Below are 17693 nucleotides of genomic sequence, written 5' to 3' on the forward strand. Positions count from 1 at the left end.
CTTCCACCGCACCTGCTGCCCAGTAAGTCCTACACCATGCCTGTGTTCTGGCATCCGGGTGTGCTGGAGAAAAGGAGCTTTGTCAGAGCACTGCTGCATTCCAATGCTGGCAGGCCAGGGCACTAGCCCCTTTGGGCCACAGCCAGCAGGCAGAACCAGCCCCAGGATCAGGGAGTCACAAGTGAAGGCTTTGCAGTGACTGGGGCACTGGCTCAAACCGCTAATGTGCTACCGTGTGCTTGCTGCTGTGCCATGTGACACGCCCAGGCAGGGGTGGTTTTAAGAACTGGTTTCCTATTAGGGATTTCTAGAAAAGAACTGCCAAGGCATGAGGGAATGCACATCTCTCACCTTCCAGGAACACAGCAGCTGTCTCAGGAGCTGTCATTGGATATGGATTTGCTGTACCTAAGTTACATCTCTGAAATGAACATCAAAGCAAACTGCTGTGAGAAACCAAGGCCTGAGCATAATGATGAGCTCTACAGCAAGCTCTGCAAGCTTGGAGGTTAGAACTGAGCCCTTCTCATGTGAGGAGTGGCTGCGTGACTCTCACACACACATTTGATGCAGGCCTGTGCCATGAGTTATTGATCTGGGACACAATAATAAGCCAGAGGAAGTCAGTGCTATGCTCTGCCAGCTTACTTATTCCAAAAAGAATTCAAAGGGTCACTTACATAGAAATTACATGACACTTCGCAGCACCCACCCAGCCCTGCACCCATGGGAACAGAGAGCAAAACAACAGGGGAGTTTGGGGAGCGGAAACATTACTGAAGCGCTAAGGCATGAAGCCAACCCAGCTGCTAAATCCAGCAGGCCTGTCATAAACACACAGCTAAGGGGAGCACAAAATCCCTCCTTTCCCTGTAAGGGGTTAAGAAGCTCAAATAGCCTGGTTGGCACCTGACCATAAGAACCAATAAGGGAAGAAGATCCTTTCAAATCCGTGGGGGGAGGTTTTTGATTGTGCTCTCTTTGTAGTTCTCTCTCAGACAGAGAGGGACCAGGACAGGAAAAGAAAACATTTCCTAAAGCCCTACCTGAAATAAGCATCTAAGAGTACAAATTGTAAATAATGGCAAGGAATCGTATTGGATTATCTTTTGTTTTAGCTTGTGAATTTCCCCTATGCTAAGAGGTATTGGTAATTTTATTCCCTGTTTTGTAACTGGGAAGCAGAATCAGAGGGGAATCCTCTGGGTTTTAAATCTTTTTATTTACCCTGTAAAGTTATCTTCCATCCTGATTTTGCAGGTGTGATTCTTTTACATTTAAAAAAAAAATCCTCTTTTTAAGAACCTGATTGATCTTCAGTGTCCTAAAAACCAGGGATTTGGTCTGTGCTCACTTTGTTGACCTAATGGTTAGTATATTATTCTCAAGCCTCCCCCCACCCCCAGGAAAGCGGGTGAAGAGTCTTGGGGGATATTTGCGGGGGGGATAGGGCTCCAAGTGGTCCTTTTCCTTGTTCTTTGTCTAACTCAGTTTGTGGTGGCCAAGGAAAAGGAAAGGATTTTTGCCTTGGGGAAGTTTTTAACCTAAGATGGTAGAAATAAGCTCCATGCGGGTCCCCACATCTGTACCCCAAAGTTCTGAGTGGGGAGGGAACTCTGACAAGGCCCCATGCTGATCTAACCATCAGAGGCCAGCAAGGCAGTTCCAGGGGCTGGCAGCCCAGTCCACTGTTTAACTTCCTGCTGCCTGGATCAGATGATATTTAGCTATGTTACTTGGGCCTGGGACCTCTGTGAGATCCTGAAGAAAGCCTACTGGCCAGACTGCTGAAGAGGAGAGTTTAGTGACGAGGCAAGGCTCTGTAGAGAAGCTAGCTATTCTAGGACAGGGGGAAATATCAGTTTGTGGGGCCTTGACAGAGTCACAAAGTTTCATCCAGTTTGACCTCCTGGATAACAGAGGCCTGGAGCAGGCTGCTACTGCAACAGTGCAGGTGTAGGAGGCTGCCTCAGCCTATTGTGTGCCCCAGGAAATGGTTTAGTTCAGCCTCAGCCCGTGGAGGGACAGTTCTCAGCACAGCTGCTGCAGCTAGGGGTGCTGGTGGTGCTGCTGCACTCCCTGGCTCTCAGGTTGCGAGTGTTTGGTTTCTTGCAGGCACCTCTGAGATGGCAAGTGCTGCTAATGTGGGACACATCAATAATCTGCTAGGGCAGTTTATTAATGTCCCTCAGGTCACCTCCTGTCCTGGCTAAACCAGCGCCAGCCTACAGTGCCATCCATCTCTGCACAGCAAGGTGCCATAGCAGGAGAAAAGAGACTGAAAGCAAAGATCCAGCTTTGGAAACAGCACCAAGAAGGGTTTCTTTCACTTGTCAGCACAACATCTTGCAGGTTATTCCTCACCATTGCCTGGGAGCCAGGAACTTATTTTCTAGCCCTGGAAGGAAGTGTGCAAGGACGTAGTTCCCAGGGCATTTCTGTGCCTCTCCCTCTCCCCACCCATTCAAGAAGACAATGGAGGCTTTGTTTTATACCCTAGAGCAGCATTTCTCAAATGCAGCCACAGAGGCTTCTCTTGTGGCCACAGCCATCTGGGCAGTGATTGTGGGGGACCAAGCATTTGCCTCTCCCCTGGATCTGCAAGTATGGGTTGGGCCCTGCCCCTGCTCCCACCCTCACCCCCCGGAGCCACAAACACCGGAGAAGCAGACAGCTGCTGTCAATTTTCCACTTTCCCATGGGCAGTGGGGCTCAGGTTTCCAGCTTCAGCTCTGAGGTGGCAGGCAGCAAGCTTCAGCCCTGTGGCGGCAGGCTCTAGCCACTGGGCTTCAGGATCACCACCCCCCTCATTGTTTCTGGCCCCAGCTGCCTTCCCCGGCCCATCACCCCAGCCTCCAATGCCTCCCTACCCAACTCCCCATCCAAGGCTTAATTTGTCCCCTGGCTTGCCAGGCCTGAGTAAGTCTGCTGTGAAAAGTGATATTTGTATGTTTGCTAATAACACTTTACACTGCCTCCCAGCCAGCAAACAAGTCTATTGCTTTGAAAAGTGATATTAACAAAGATACAAACATCTCGTTTCACAGAAGACTTACTAGACTTGCTAGCTAGCAACAAATACCCACTTCGTCAGATGCATGTATTCACCCACGAAAGCTCATGCTCCAAAACATCTGTTAGTCTATAAGGTGCCACAGGATTCTTTGCTGCTTTTACAGATCCAGACTAACACGGCTACCCCTCTGATACTAGCTAGCAATACTATTAAAAAAAAAAAAAAAAAAAAGGAACAACAAAAAAAGAAAAAAACATGCAAAACACATTATTTGTGTTTCTATTCTGTTTAGGTCCAGTAAAGAATAGAGACAATTGTACGTTGTTGTTATTATTGAGTCTGCAAAAAAAATACCCTACATAAATAAATTACAATTATTTGGACAGGTATATGTGCATATTTGTTTGTTTTTCCTAAAGCTAATTAACTTTTTGGAAAAATTGTCATACCGGCCACCAGCAAGAGTTGGTGGCCGTACTTTGAGGCCACAGCCAGAGTTCCTTCCTGTCTCACCTTCCAGCTCCTTTCCTCTGATAGACTCTCAGCCTTTGATATCCCTGGAATGAAGTTAAAACCTGATTGCGAACCAGTTAGATGGCTCTGCAGAGTCTGCCCCTCCACCCAGAGTCCAAAGGAGCGCATGGTGATTCTGGGCACTGGATGGGACATTACTGAGCAGAACACAAATAGGGCTGGCAGGTGCAATTCCCTTTCTGCATGGGAATTCTACACATCTTTTTTTTGTTGCAATGGAAGTGACTCCATGCCCAGTAAGCAGAGCAGAAGTGACCCCCCCACCACCACCACCATTGGGAGGGGGAGGGATAGCTCAGTGGTTTGAGCATTGGCCTGCTAAACCCAGGGTTGTGAGTTCAATCCTTGAAGGAGCTACTTAGGGAACTGGGGTAAAAATCTGACTGGGGAGTAGTCCTGCTGTGAGCAGGGGGTTGGACTAGATGACCTCCTGAGGTCCCTTCCAACCCTGATATTCTATGATTATTGTTCTCTCCTCTGCTTGATCAGGTCTCTCTGGTGGCTAGTTGACAGCTGTGTAGCTTCCTGCAGAATGCAAAGTAGTGCAAGAGCCACCAGTCTTCTTTTCATATGCTCCAAGCAGGTAACGCTGGCTGAGAGACAGCCCCCTCCCACACATCGGCTCTGGGGTGGACTGCTTTCAATTTACCCCACGGACAGACCTCCACAACTCGTGCACCAGCTAAATGAGAACTATTGATCATGCAAGATCCCATCATCGAAGCTGTCATCCTTGAAGCACTCCTCCTTCCTCCTCCGGCAGGTCAGGGCAGACTCCTACCAGCTAGAAGACAAGAGCACCGGTTGAAGCCCCAAAAGTAGCAGCAGCTTTCTGTGGGGCCCAGAGTCACAGCTTGTGTGGGGACCATGACAGCCATATTCTGTGCAGCTCCCATTCACTCCAAGTCTCCCCACTAAAACATAAGCAAGCTAACTCCTTGCATATTTCTCTCAGCAACCTTCCAAATGATCCCGTCCCTGGCTTCCTTGATCCAGGGCCTCTGCAGTGACGCTCTGATGTTTGAATGCTATATTAATGCAGCTCATTTCCAGAGATAAGCTGATGGGGAGGGTCCATGTGATAGAGTCTGAAGTGAAAAGGACTCCTGAATATTTAGCAATCTGGGAGCAAGCTCCACAAGCAGAAGCAGCGACATGCAGGAAGCAGACTCAGGCCCACAATGAGCATTTGTGGAGGCAGAGGAACACCCTGGTTTAGTTTTCAGTATTGTGGGTTAGCTACCATGAGACACAGGGTATGTCTACACTGCAGTTAGACATCTGCGGCTCGGACTAAGGGGCTGCTTACTTGCTGTGTAGATGCCCACACCTAAACTCTGGGACTTTCTCCCGTTGTGGGGTCCCAGGGCTCGGGCTCCAGCCCAAGCCTGAACATCTACATTGTAATTAAACAGTCCCTTAGCCCACGCCACACGAATCTGAGTCAGCTGACCCAGGCCAGTGGTAGGTGTTTAACTGCAGTGAGGGCAGCCCCAGTTGAACGAACAGAGCAATGAGGCAGTGAAGGAAAGCAGCCAGCCAAGGGAGGGTTATTTTTAGAATCTCATGTCTCTGTGATGAAGAGCAGGTATTATCTGCAGTGAGAAGGAAGATGGTTTTAATAATGGGTGACAAAAGAAACATACCTGGCCCTGGAACAGCTCATGCAATCCAAAGAGCTACTCTACAGTGGCTTTCTCAGCACACTGATGCTGCCACTTCACACCCAGCAGCCACATAGGTGACAGTTGGTGCTCACCAGAGCTCCGTGTTACATCATAATCTCACTGTTCTACTTTTAAAAGAGCTTCAGAGTTCCCCACCTTAGTAATTTATGCAGGATGGCCAGTCCTCAGCTGTCAAGGTTTCTTTCTCCACTCTGAACTTTAGGGTACAAATGTGGTGACCTGCATGGACACTTCTAAGCTTAATTACTAGCTTAGATCTGGTATACACTACCACCACCCAGAATTTCAGTGTCTGGGGCACTCTGTCCCCCCAAAATTCCCCGCCCCCGGGTTGCCTTGAGGGACTTCACCAATTTTCTGGTGAACACAGATCCAAACCCCTTGGATCTTACAACAAGGAGAAATTAACCATCCCGCTCCTTTCCCCCCACCAATCCCTGGTGAGTCCAGATCCAGTCCCCTTGGATCTTAACACAAGGGAAAATCAATCAGGTTCTTAAAAAGAAAGCTTTTAATTAAAGAAAGAAAAGGTAAAAATTCTCTCTGTAAAATCAGGATGGAAAATGCTTTACAGGGTAATCAGATTCCTATAGACCAGAGGGGCCCCTCCTAGCCTTAGGTTCAAAGTTACAGCAAACAGAGGTAAAATCCTTCTAGCACAAAGAAACATTTACAAGTTGAGAAAACAAACATAAGACTAACACACCTTGCCTGGCTAATTACTTACAAGTCTGAAACATGAGACTGATTCAGAAAGATTTGGAGAGTCTGGATTGATGTCCCATCCCTCTCAGTCCCGAGAGCGAACGACAACAACACAAAGAGCACAAACAAAAGACTTCCCTCCACCAAGATTCGAAAGTATCTTGTCCCCCTATTGGTCCTCTGGTCAGGTGTCAGCCAGGTTTACTGAGCTTCTTAACCTTTTACAGGTAAGAGAGACATTAACCCTTAACTATCTGTTTAGGACATCAGCATTCAAAAATCATGACTCTAACCCCCCCCCCTGCAAATCATGAGATTTTACAAATACTACATTCTGGGTAGTATTTCTTTCCCTTTAGGTTTTGAGCCTCTGGGGGTTGTGTTCTCAAGCTTCCTCTGCAATCATGCAAGCTACAAACTGAACGTTCACATAAAGGGAAACAAAAGGGAGTCTCATATAATCACATTACTCCAGGAACTGGGGCTTTAAGAAAATCACTAAGTATTGGGAGAGTTGGTGACACTATGTATGGATAAGGAGAGCTGGCAGAATACTAAAAAACATGTCAAGAATATTTGCTGAGACCAGGTTTGTGTTCTTCACTTATAGCATCCCTACAATACAGCTTTGCTGTTAACCTACTCAGAGCAAGGGACTGAGTCTCATAAACAAGTAGTTGCAGATCCTGAATTTTAAAATTCATACATATGCTGGAGGTATTCATGGCAGAAGTGGCTGTGCACTACTCATCCAACCAGGGAAATCCATACTATGTCACTTATCTAACACGCACTGAAAATGGCTCCAGATCAGTCGAGAGTTGAGATATGCACAAAGATACGCTGGATACTATTGAATCTGGACACTGGATACTACTGAATCTGGACTAAATGAGAGGCAATCATGCTCTGCTCTCAGCTATTTCAGGAGCAGAGGGAGGCTACGTTCCCGGCTTTGCATGGATTTCCTGTGTTATCATGAACAAGCCACGTAGTCGCTCTGTGCCTCAGTTTCCCCATCTGTAAAACAGAAATAATACTCTTCTTCCTCTCAACTTTTGTCTTGCCTGTCTATTGGGGTTGTAAACTGTTCAGGCAGGAATTATCTCTTACTGTGTGGGTATAACAGTGCTTCACCAGTGGGTTTTGGTTGGAATCTCTAGCATAATACAAATCATAGTGATAAATTTGGCAGGTAACTATTCATTGTGCATTACTCACATAGCTTTAATGCTAAGTTATAGCAGATGAGCCTACGCACTCAAGATCCTTCCTCTGCAAACTTTTCTCCCTGTCTTGATTAGAGAGGGTGTCTCCACACCTCTCTCTCTTTCTCTCGGGGCCTTCCTCACTTTTCATTCAACTACAGAGAAACCCCAGTGTGTGACTAATTAAGACACAACATCTTGGAATTACTGAAGAATACTCTGCTTATCATCCTGTGATGTCCGTATTCCAGTGACACTCATAACGTACAGCTACCTATCCCTGGCCCTGGACAGGCCCTGCCAAAAAGGGCTAGTTTTTGTATGGTTAAGGAAGAGCTAACTCGCTGAGTGGGAACATCTTCCAGAGTATGCGAGGTCACGTGGTGCTCGGCAGGTTGATTATTCTAATAGTCATTTAATAGACAATAAATACAATGAGCTTAATCAAAACAGAAAGTGGCCCCCTTGTGATATCTGGAGACTTTGGTGGTGGTTCTTTCGCATCTGCCATCAGGCCAAGTCTAGGTCTCAGCGCAGAACACATAAGGAGTAAGTTATAAAGCACATGGAAGTGAGTTCTGTGTGAAAGTTTCTGCTGAAGAGAAACTACAGCCCCCAGGGTTGGTGACTTGCCATCAAAAGGCAAATGCACGAGTGTATGTTTGTCAGGACAACATTCAGTCCCACAGTTGCTGGACATTTTTGCACAACGAGAGATGATCTTAAACTCCCAGAGCACTGCCAGAGAGATGTAATGAGCACAACGGATTAGCTCTGCAATATATAATCTGTGCAAACACATCTGTTCTGGGACGTAACAGGAGGAACTATTTAGAAAAACTGGACGAGCACAAGTCCATGGGGCTGGATGCGCTGCATCCGAGGGTGCTAAAGGAGTTGATGGATGTGATTGCAGAGCCATTGGCCATTATCTTTGAAAACTCACGGTGATCGGGGGAGCTCCCAGATGACTGGAAAAAGGGTAAAGTAGTCCCCATCTTTAAAAAAGGGAAGGAGGAGGATCCGGGGAACTACAGGCCAGTCAGCCTCACCTCAGTCCCTGGAAAAATCATGGAGCAGGTCCTCAAGGAATCAATTCTGAAGCACTTAGAGGAGAAGAAAGTGATCAGGAACTGTCAGCATGGATTCACCAAGGGCAAGTCATGCCTGACTAACCTAACTGCCTTCTATGAGGAGATAACTGGCTCTGTGGATGAGGGGAAAGCAATGAATGTGTTATTCCTTGACTTTAGCAAAGCTTTTGATATGGTCTCCCACAGTATTCTTGCCAGCAAGTTAAAGAAGTATGGGCTGGATGAATGGACTATAAGGTGGATAGAAAGCTGGCTAGATCGTCGGGCTCAACGGATAGTGATCAATGGCTCCATGTCTAGTTGGCAGCTGGTTTCAAGAGGATTGCCCCAAGGGTCAGTGCTGGGGCCGGTTTTGTTCAATATCTTCATTAATGATCTGAAGGATGGTGTGGATTGCACCCTCAGCAAGTTTGCAGGTGACACTAAACTGAGAGGAGTGGTAGATACGCTGGAGGGTAGGGATAGGATACAGAGGGACCTAGACAAATTAGAGGATTGGGCCAAAAGTAATCTGATGAGGTTCAACAAGGACAGGTGCAGAGTCCTGCACTTAGGATGGAAGAATCCCATTCACCAAATGGCTAGGCAGCAGTTCTGCAGAAAAGGACCTAGGACGAGAAGCTGGATATGAGTCAACAGTGTGCCCTTGTTGCCAAGAAGGCTAACGGCATTTTGGGCTGTATAAGTAGGGGCATTGCCAGCAGATCGAGGGACGTGATTATCCCCCTCTATCTGACATTGGTGAGGCCTCATCTGGAGTACTGTGTCCAGTTGTGGGTCCCACACTACAAGAAGGATGTGGAAAAATTGGAAAGAGTCCAGCGGAGGGCAACAAAAATGATTAGGGGGCTGGAGCACATGACTTATGAGGAGAGGCTGAGGGAACTGGGATTGTTTAGTCTGCAAAAAAGAAGAATGAGGGGGGATTTGATAGCTGCTTTCAACTACCTGAAAGGGGGTTTCAAGAGGATAGATCTAGACTGTTCTCAATGGTATCAGATGACAGAACAAGGAGCAATGGTCTCAAGTTGCAGTGGGGGAGGTTTAGGTTGGATATTAGGAAAAACTTTTTCACTAGGAGGGTGGTGAAGCACTGGAATGTTATACCTCAGGAGGTGGTGGAATCTCCTTCCTTAGAGGTTTTTAAGGTCAGGCTTGACAAAGCCCTGGCTGCGATGATTTAGTTGGGGATTGGTCCTGTTTTGAACAAGGGGTTGGACTAGATGACCTCCTGAGGTCCCTTCCAACCCTGATATTCTATGATTCTATGAACTCGATGTTTCTGAAAGAACACAGCATACCTAAATCATTTTCCTCTGAGTGCTGAGCAGATGCTGGCTGACCAGCGGTTTCCTGCATTCCTCACAGTGCTCTAATCTGCACATAAACGCCATGAGGCCAGATCAGTATAAATCACACACAAGTGTCGCCTTCCATTGCCAAAGCCTCCAGGCAGAGGCACACCGCTCCCAAAAGGCAGACTTGGTATCCTACATGGAAGGAGGCCCCGTCCCTCTCTCAGCATGGCAGGGTCAGTCCCTGTTGCACATTTCCTCTGGCCCGTCTCGCTGTAAGGGCTTGTTTAACTGGGACAGTCAGGAACGTTAACATAGCTCACCTAGAGGTGTGAAGTTAATGCAGGGAATTTAAAGTGTGTCAAACCTCCCTCTCCCCAAAAAACTGCTCTCACTCACCAGTCAAGGGGTCTTAGTTCACTGTAATGTAATCCTCTTTGATCCCTGTGAATGAAGCATCCCCATAGGGTGGAGGGCGGTCACACTCTAGTTGACTTGCCTGATTTTTCCTGAGCATCCTGCATAGAAAAGCTCTCCGTGTCCCACACACTCTTTGCCACTTTCCTTCATGGCAGCTCTGCTCTGCTCTGCTCCTCATGGTAACAGATGAAGGTTCTCTAGACGTGCCCACCAGATTGCTGTTCCCAACAGGGCATGCAGGCCCCCAGTGTCCAAACTCCCCTCCCCGGAGCGGTGGCTTTAGGGGAAACTCAGCCATAGTAAAACATAAATCTTCAACTGAAGCATCATCAGTCAGCTTACAAGAGCTTCTCTCCAGAGCCGTCACTTCCTACCTCCCAAACTGCTCACCCCTACTCCCTTTTACCCCAGCAGAGATAACAAGCTACACCTGCCCCACGTGGCAGGGCTACACTTTAAGCTGCAGGTTTAATTCCTGGTTCTAACTGAGCTAACTGCATGCCACCCCGTGTTCATGCTCAAGGTCTGGGACAGGTACTCATGGCCGGATTAACCTTTAGTGGGCCGGTAAGGGTGCGGACTTAACCCCCGCTGCGCCTCCTGCTGGTCTCTCAGGGAATTAGCTCAATTCCAACCTTCGGAGCACTCTCTGCAGGCTGGTGATCCACTTGTCTCTTGCTGTTGGCCTCCATGTCCCTCTCTTGGACCTGGTGCCCCTTTTACCTGGGGTGCTGCCCACACCCACTATCCCCACCTCACCTCAGTATCAGGCTACTGTCAGTCATCATCTAGCCCCCGCGCCCTGGGGCAGACTGCAGTATCAGCCTCTGATCACTGGCAAGGTTGGGTTTGGACCTGATGCCTTAGCCTACCCCTGGGCTGCCGTCTGCAACCCCCAGTACCTGTTGGCCTTATGCTAGGCCACAGCCTGGGGCTTTCCAGGCTAGAGCTCCCCAGCTCCTCTGCCTTTCCCCAGCCCTGCTCCACTCAAGTACCCTGTCTCTAGCTCCCTGCAGCCAGGCCCTTCTCCCTCTACAAACAGAGAGAGATTGTTTGGGCTCCTGGCTCACAGCCTTTTCATACAGGCCAGCTGGGGTCTTATTGGGGCGTGGCCCAGCTGCGGCTGCTTCCCCAATCAGCTCAGCTTTTAGAGCTGCAGCCCTCTCCAGGGCTGCTTTAACCCCAAAGAACAGGAGTGGATAACCACCCCGCTACAGGGCCATTGTAGTCATTGTGGGCTCCAAGTGTGGGCCTGGTGTAGTAGTGCCATTGGTGATACCTGGTACTGAATCTCGGAGACATTTTTCATTTTGATCACGCACTTCTGCACGACTATATGCATTGCCATACAGAGTTCCCTCAGCTCCCAGTTTACTTCATTGAGCTGTACACCCATGTGTGTTTACCAGTGTCCACAGTGAGCAGAACTTTCATAGTGATCAGGGGAAACGCGCTACAGATTTATTTCCTTCTTCATTCAGACCTTCTATAGTCATGTCTCCAGTACCATCCTATGTCACCAGTCACTGTATGTGGTTCTGGTTTCAGCTCAATAAAGTTCCACAGCCAGCAGATACGTGATCAGTTCTGACAAATGCCTCCCTCAGGCCCCATCCTGCCATTTGAGCAAGCCACCTGCAAACACCATTTCCCCAAAGTGAGGACTTAGCCCCTGGGAAAGTGAAGTCACCAGCCTTTCTCCCTCTGCACCCATCTATATGCTAGTCTACTACCTGGTCACCACTACCTCTCCCCATGCCTGTTTCCTTTCTATCTTGGACACTATTCTCGCCTGTAAGCCTGACCTGCTTCCTCTTTCCCTGCTTCCCTTGACATTCCTTTCCTACAGGTGACCTCTGCTCCCTGAGGTTAACTCCAGTTTCTTTATCTGCTGTAGCTTAATGGCCCTCAGTAGTCACACAGCCACCTGCAGCTGCTCTGGCTACAGCCATGGGGCCAGTTGCCTGAGGCCAGCTTTAGACAGCTGCAGCTACTAGCCACAGGAGGGGAGGCAATGCCAAGGCTGAGCATGCTTGAACCTTGCAACGGCAGCACTAGGGACTCTAAATCCTCAGCACTGGCCTTAGGTAGCTGCGACTCTGCAGTTCAGCACTTCCCTCCTCTAGGCCCTGGCTTTAAGTACCTGAGATGCCCATCACCTGCAGCAGAGGCCACCAATTCCCACGCACCCCTCAGCTAGCACATAGTCGAGCAGAAAGTGCAGCCTGAATGATTTTGGAGGCTGGGGTCCCAGGGGGTTTCCATCCCTGAGCAGCAGCTCTGCAACAAGCTCACATGGCCCCCCCTCCACTGTGGCACCAGGACCCTGTTAAGACAGTGGAGTTACCCTGTGTATAACCAGTTCTGTCCAAAGCCTGTTGAAGTGAGTGAGAGTCTTTTCATTGTCTTTAATGGGATGTGTATAGAAGCAAAGACCCATTCTGGACTCTAAGAGCAAAGTGCATTCTATGCTGCACTGGTTTACTATTGTAACAGGAAGGTCTCACATTACCTAGTGAATAAGCAACACCTCCTACAGCATCTAATGCTTTCTGAGAGGCTTCCCACCCAATTACTAAATGTGAACCTGCTTCGCTTACAAGGGCTGAAAATATCATGTAGTATGGTTACAAAAGCAAGGTACTTCTGAATTCAGCAGGAATTTTGGATGTGCACAGAACACAGACAGGACTGGTTCCTGCATGGTTACAGAGCCTGTAGGAAAGTGGAACAATTTTCAGCTTGTGTGACTGGAGAATATCTGGATCCATATTATAAGACTGTCCTACATAAATGAGGAAAAGATGAGGTGTCTTTATTATTCATTTGTTCCACTCTTTGTTTCTGTGGGGAATTTGCCAATGCAATATTACTGTCTTTTTTTTAAACAAACAAAACTAAAAAAAAAAAAAAATGGTAATGGCTGTTGAAAATAGCAATTCCAGCCCTAGTTAGCACTGGGAAGATGCCAGCATTTATTGCTGAATTTTATCTTGCATCTGAAGAAGTGGGTTTTTTACCCACAAAAGCTTATGCCCAAATAAATCTGTTAGTCTTTAAGGTGCCACCGGACTCCTTGTTGTTTTTGTGGATACAGACTAACACGGCTGCTTCCTGATACTTGAATTTTATCCTACTTTTTCTAAAGCAAATTACAGTGGATCAGCATATTTGATTTGGGAGAAATAAAGTAAAAGCAGCCTAAATTGAGCTTGAGTACTCCTGAATTCTGAAGTTGTTCAAATCTGGAAGGCAGGTGCTAGATTCCCTTTCTGAATATTAGATAAATCTGGAAAGGAAAAGCCAATTTCTGCTTCCATGGCTCAGAAGTGGAAATCCTCCTGTACTGTATCTAAAGCTGCCCAGGTCCTCTAGAAGAGCCTTCCCTCCCTTACTTATTTTAACTTCTGGTGGCATCCACATACCTCCCTTGCTAGGCTTCAGATGGAGGGGTGCACTGTCCATTTAGTCCACCCAATTCCTTCTTTGGAGGCTGCCAGGCAAGGTCACACCAACATCCCTAATCCAGTCTGGGGATTTCTTCTGAGGGTGATATCTGAGCCAAATCCTTCCACTCCTTGGGCATACTTCTTCCCCATTCACAGTGCCACCCCCTTCTAGCAGCCAACTCTCCACCCACAGCAAGCTGCGGTGCATGGGGTCTCACAGCTTCCCCACTCCCTCCCCCTTCCTTTCCTGTTGATAGCTGCCAAAGGAATGCTGGGAAATGTAGTTCCTTCCCTACTCCAGAGCTGGCTCTATAGGCAGGGAGCTGGCCAAGGAACTACAGTTCCCATGGCCCCATAGGTTGTCAGCTCTCATGCTGGATCCCTACTGCTCCAAGGCTCGCTCTCAGAGCCTTCGCTTCTGCAGTGCTGCACGAGAGGGGAGGAAGTCAGTGTTATGGGCCCCCTTCTGAGCTTGGGCCCGGCTATGGAGCCATTGGCATCGTTGTAAATCCAGTGCTGCGGGTACTCACATGGGCGGCCAGCCCCTCCCACCATGCACACTGCTGCAGCTACACTCTGTTTTTAGCATACTGGCTCAGTCAGAGCTAGCAAGGGTATGTCTCCTCAAGCTGGGAGCTACACCTCCAGCTCAAAGTGCAGTGTCCCTAATGAGTCAGCACTTCAGCAGCTTCCTAACCCTGCTGATGGTGTGGGTCCATATAAGAGCCCAGCCACTCTGTACCAGAGGGAAGAACTCCTGGTACTTATCCATAGGAATTCACAGAGAAGCATGACTCTTATGCTAAGTGGTTTGTTTCCTTAGTGATGGGAACAGAAAAAGTCCTCAAAGTATCTGTGAGCTGCAGTAGGGCACATCACTGGAAACGAGGGCTTCTTCCTCACCGTGCACGCATGGCAGCGTTCACTGGTTTGAACTGCAGCTTGAATATGAATGTCGGAGCTTGTACTGCACTGCGCATTTGAAACCAGGTCCTTTCCCTGTAAGCGTCTCAGCAGAAATCAATGCAGTCCCTTGGCCGCCCTCCCAAGCCAAAGGGTTACTGCCTGGTGACCGGGAGTGCCTCACTTTCCCCATCTGTAAAATGGGGTTTTTAACACTTCACTACCTCACTAGGGGCTTGAGAAGTTAACTTCATCAGTGTTTGTAAAACAGCTCTAGGTCCTCAGATGGAAACGATGTGTAACTACCAAGTCATATGATACCACTGGGCCTAAGCCATGCTGGGAGAATGTAGGTTAAATATCAGGGAAATCTTGTAACTGAAAAAAGAACCGATGGCACAAGCTGCCAGTGGAGGTTGTGGAGTTAGCATCGCTGGGTAGACTCAGGGCTAGATGAGTCACACACCTGTCAGCAATGGTTTAGGAGGAAAGGATCTCTGCTGGCACAATGCTGGGGGACGAACTGAGGCCCCTTCCACCCACAGACTTCTCAGAAAGCGCCATGAAGCAGTGCCAGCTGCAACCTGATCTCAGAGAGCCACTTCATCCTCACTCTTCATCGGGAGCAGTCCAAATCCTCATGTAAACTCGGGGCCAAATTCTGCTTCCACGGACTTCACTCTGGAGACACTGCTGTGACCTAAGGACAGTATCTTTTCCTCTGTCTCTCCTTTCACAGTGCTGAGCCTGAGGTCTTGGGTGCAATCAGTCTCCTCCATGTCTGTACAGCAGCACTCTGGGCCATAGGCGCCGACTCGGTAGGTGCATGGGAGCTCAAGCACCCATCAGCCATAGCTATTTGGTTACACCCCCATCAGCTATTCAGCATCTGGCGGAAGGTGCTTGAGGGAGGGTGGAGAGTGGCAGGCCTCAGGGGAGAGGGCAGAGCAGGGACAGGAAGAGGTGGAGCAAGGGCAGGACCTTGGGGGAAGGGGTGGAGTGAGGACAGGAGGAGTGAGAGTGGGGCCTTGGGGCAGGGCAGGGGTGGAGCACCCATGGGGACAAATAAAAGTCAGCACCTATGTGCTAACCAGTTGCTTCATAATACCTTTAGCCTTGATCTGCCCAAAGGAGCCAAAGTACCAGGTTGAAACTGTTCCTCCTCCCATGGAATTGTGTGGCCCTTAATCCTCAGGCGGCTAGCTTAGTGTTTCCATCTGCTCATAAATTACACAAGTAGAAAGGTTTCAGAGTAGCAGCCGTGTTTGTCTGTATCAGCAAAAAGAACAGGAGTACTTGTGGCACCTTAGAGATTAACACATTTATTTGAGCATAAGCTTTCGTGGGCTACAGCTCACTTCATCTGATGCATAGAATGAAACATACAGTAAGAAGAAATTTATACATACAGAGAACATGAAAAGGTGGTGTCACGGAGTCCCCGGGCGATGCTCTGGAACTGCTCCCCACAAAGCCAGGCAGGACTTTGGGGAGCCTCCTCTCCCTTGGAGCAGACTTGTTCAGGGCAAGAAGCTCACATGTCTTCACCTCCTGGGTCTCTCCTTGGAGCATTCAGCATCCTCTGCCCCTCCGTGCGCTTCCCACAGCGAGCCCGCCCCAGCGGGGTCCTGGGGAAGCCACAGGGTCCTGCACCCTCACTTTGCAGTCAGATGTGACTCAGCCAGCCAGTAAAACAGAGGTTTATTCGATGACAGGAACAGGGTCTAAAACAGAGCTTGTAGATACAGCGAACCGGACCCCTCAGCCGGGTCCATTCTGGGGGTCAGTGAGCCAGACCCCCAGGTCTGCCCTCCACTCCTTGACCCCAGCCAGCTCCAGACTAACAACCCCCCCCAGCCCCTCCTCTCTGCTCAGCTCCTTTCCCGGGCCAGGAGGTCACCTGATCCCTTTGTTTCCAACACCTTCAGCTGGCACCTTTGCAGAGGAGGGGCCCAGGCATCAGTTGCTAGGAGACAGAGTGCCAGGCATTTAGGTGCACTGGCCCTTTGCTCTGCAGCAATCACATGCCCTTATCCCACCACCTAGATACTTAAGAACTACTGAGGGGACACTGAGGCACCAACACAGTATTCAGAGGAAACATCAAGAACATTCCCAGTTTGTCACAGGTGGAAGTAGCCATACCAACTGTAAGAGGCTAATTAATTAAGAGAAGCTATTATCAGCAGAGGAGAAAAACTTTTGAAGTGATAATCAAGATGGCCCATTTTGGATAGTTGACACGAAGATGTGAGGATACTTTAACATGGGGAAACAGATTCAATTAGTGTAATGTCCAAGCCATTCCCAGTCTCTGTTCAAACCTAAGTTAAAGGTATCTAGTTTGCATATTAATTCAAGCTGCTGAACCCATGAAAGCTTATGCACAAATGAATTTGTTAGTCTCTAAGGTGCCATAAGCACTCCTGTTCTTTTTACACGTAGAAAGCAAACTACTATTGATCAGGAGGTTCCCCGGAGTCTGGCTTGAGCAAGTGGGACTTACATCCCCAGAACCTCTATAGCAGAGATTCTCAAACTTTTGTACTGGCGACCCCTTTCACATACCAAGCCTGTGAGTGCAACCACCCTTATAAATTAAAAACACTTTTAAATATATTTAACACCATTATAAATGGTGGATGCAAAGGGGGGCTGACAGCTTGCGACCCCCCCCCCATGTAATAACCTCACGACCCCCTGAAGGGTCCCGATCCCCAGTTTGAGTCTTGGACTGCACCTCACAAAATCTCTCTTGCAGATCCAGTAATGTTCTGATTACAGAAAATGACTGGCCAACAAGCACAGCAGCAACACCATACTGCCAGGCTAGAGAACCAGGGTCCCAGACCAACTGCAGGCTAGAGATCGCGGGAGGGCGGGTTTCACTACTTTGCTTTGCAATGTCTCCTGCTAGCTAAACGCAACAAAGAAGCATTTAGGCCTGCCTCAGAGAAGACTGAGGGACTGATGCAGCTAAACAGGAAAAGAAGGGGGTGGGGGGAGAACTGCAATCACATCCATGGGGGAAGGTGGAATTTGCCAGTACTGGGTTGTAATGTGCGCAAAGCTCACACTGACAGCTGTGTGTTACCATTCACCAATGTTCTGCCCATTACACTGGTGTCAGAACAGCACTCTCTGGACTTGCTCTTGGACTCCCTAGCATCTGTCTTTCCAGCTCTTCTGTTTTCCCCTTTCCTGCCCTGCAGTAAAACACAATTCCCACCTCAGTGGGCTTCACTCTCACCTGCCAAACCATCCCATTCTATGTGCCAAGAAAAGCTCACGTAGCTAGGAAGGGCAGGAGGACTGGACTGCTGGGTACTGACTTCCAGGTTCACTCTTCTCATGTGACATTTGCTATTCTCCAACCTTCCC

The 17693-nt window shown here is 48.6% G+C and overlaps 1 protein-coding gene and 1 long non-coding RNA gene across 3 annotated transcripts in view; one reads left to right on the forward strand and one right to left on the reverse strand.

Moving 5' to 3' along the window:
* Positions 1 to 17693, reverse strand: part of STX1A (syntaxin 1A) — a 261918-nt gene that overhangs the window by 118240 nt on the left and 125985 nt on the right. The gene's annotated exons all lie outside the window — the stretch shown is intronic.
* LOC115636367 lies at positions 2427 to 17326 on the forward strand. Its single transcript, XR_003996893.1, has 3 exons — positions 2427 to 2565; positions 6391 to 6393; positions 17306 to 17326. It is a non-coding gene; the product is annotated as an uncharacterized LOC115636367 (long non-coding RNA).

The sequence above is a fragment of the Gopherus evgoodei genome, chromosome 17 (assembly GCF_007399415.2).
Source record: "Gopherus evgoodei ecotype Sinaloan lineage chromosome 17, rGopEvg1_v1.p, whole genome shotgun sequence".
NCBI classification, from domain to species: domain Eukaryota; kingdom Metazoa; phylum Chordata; order Testudines; family Testudinidae; genus Gopherus; species Gopherus evgoodei.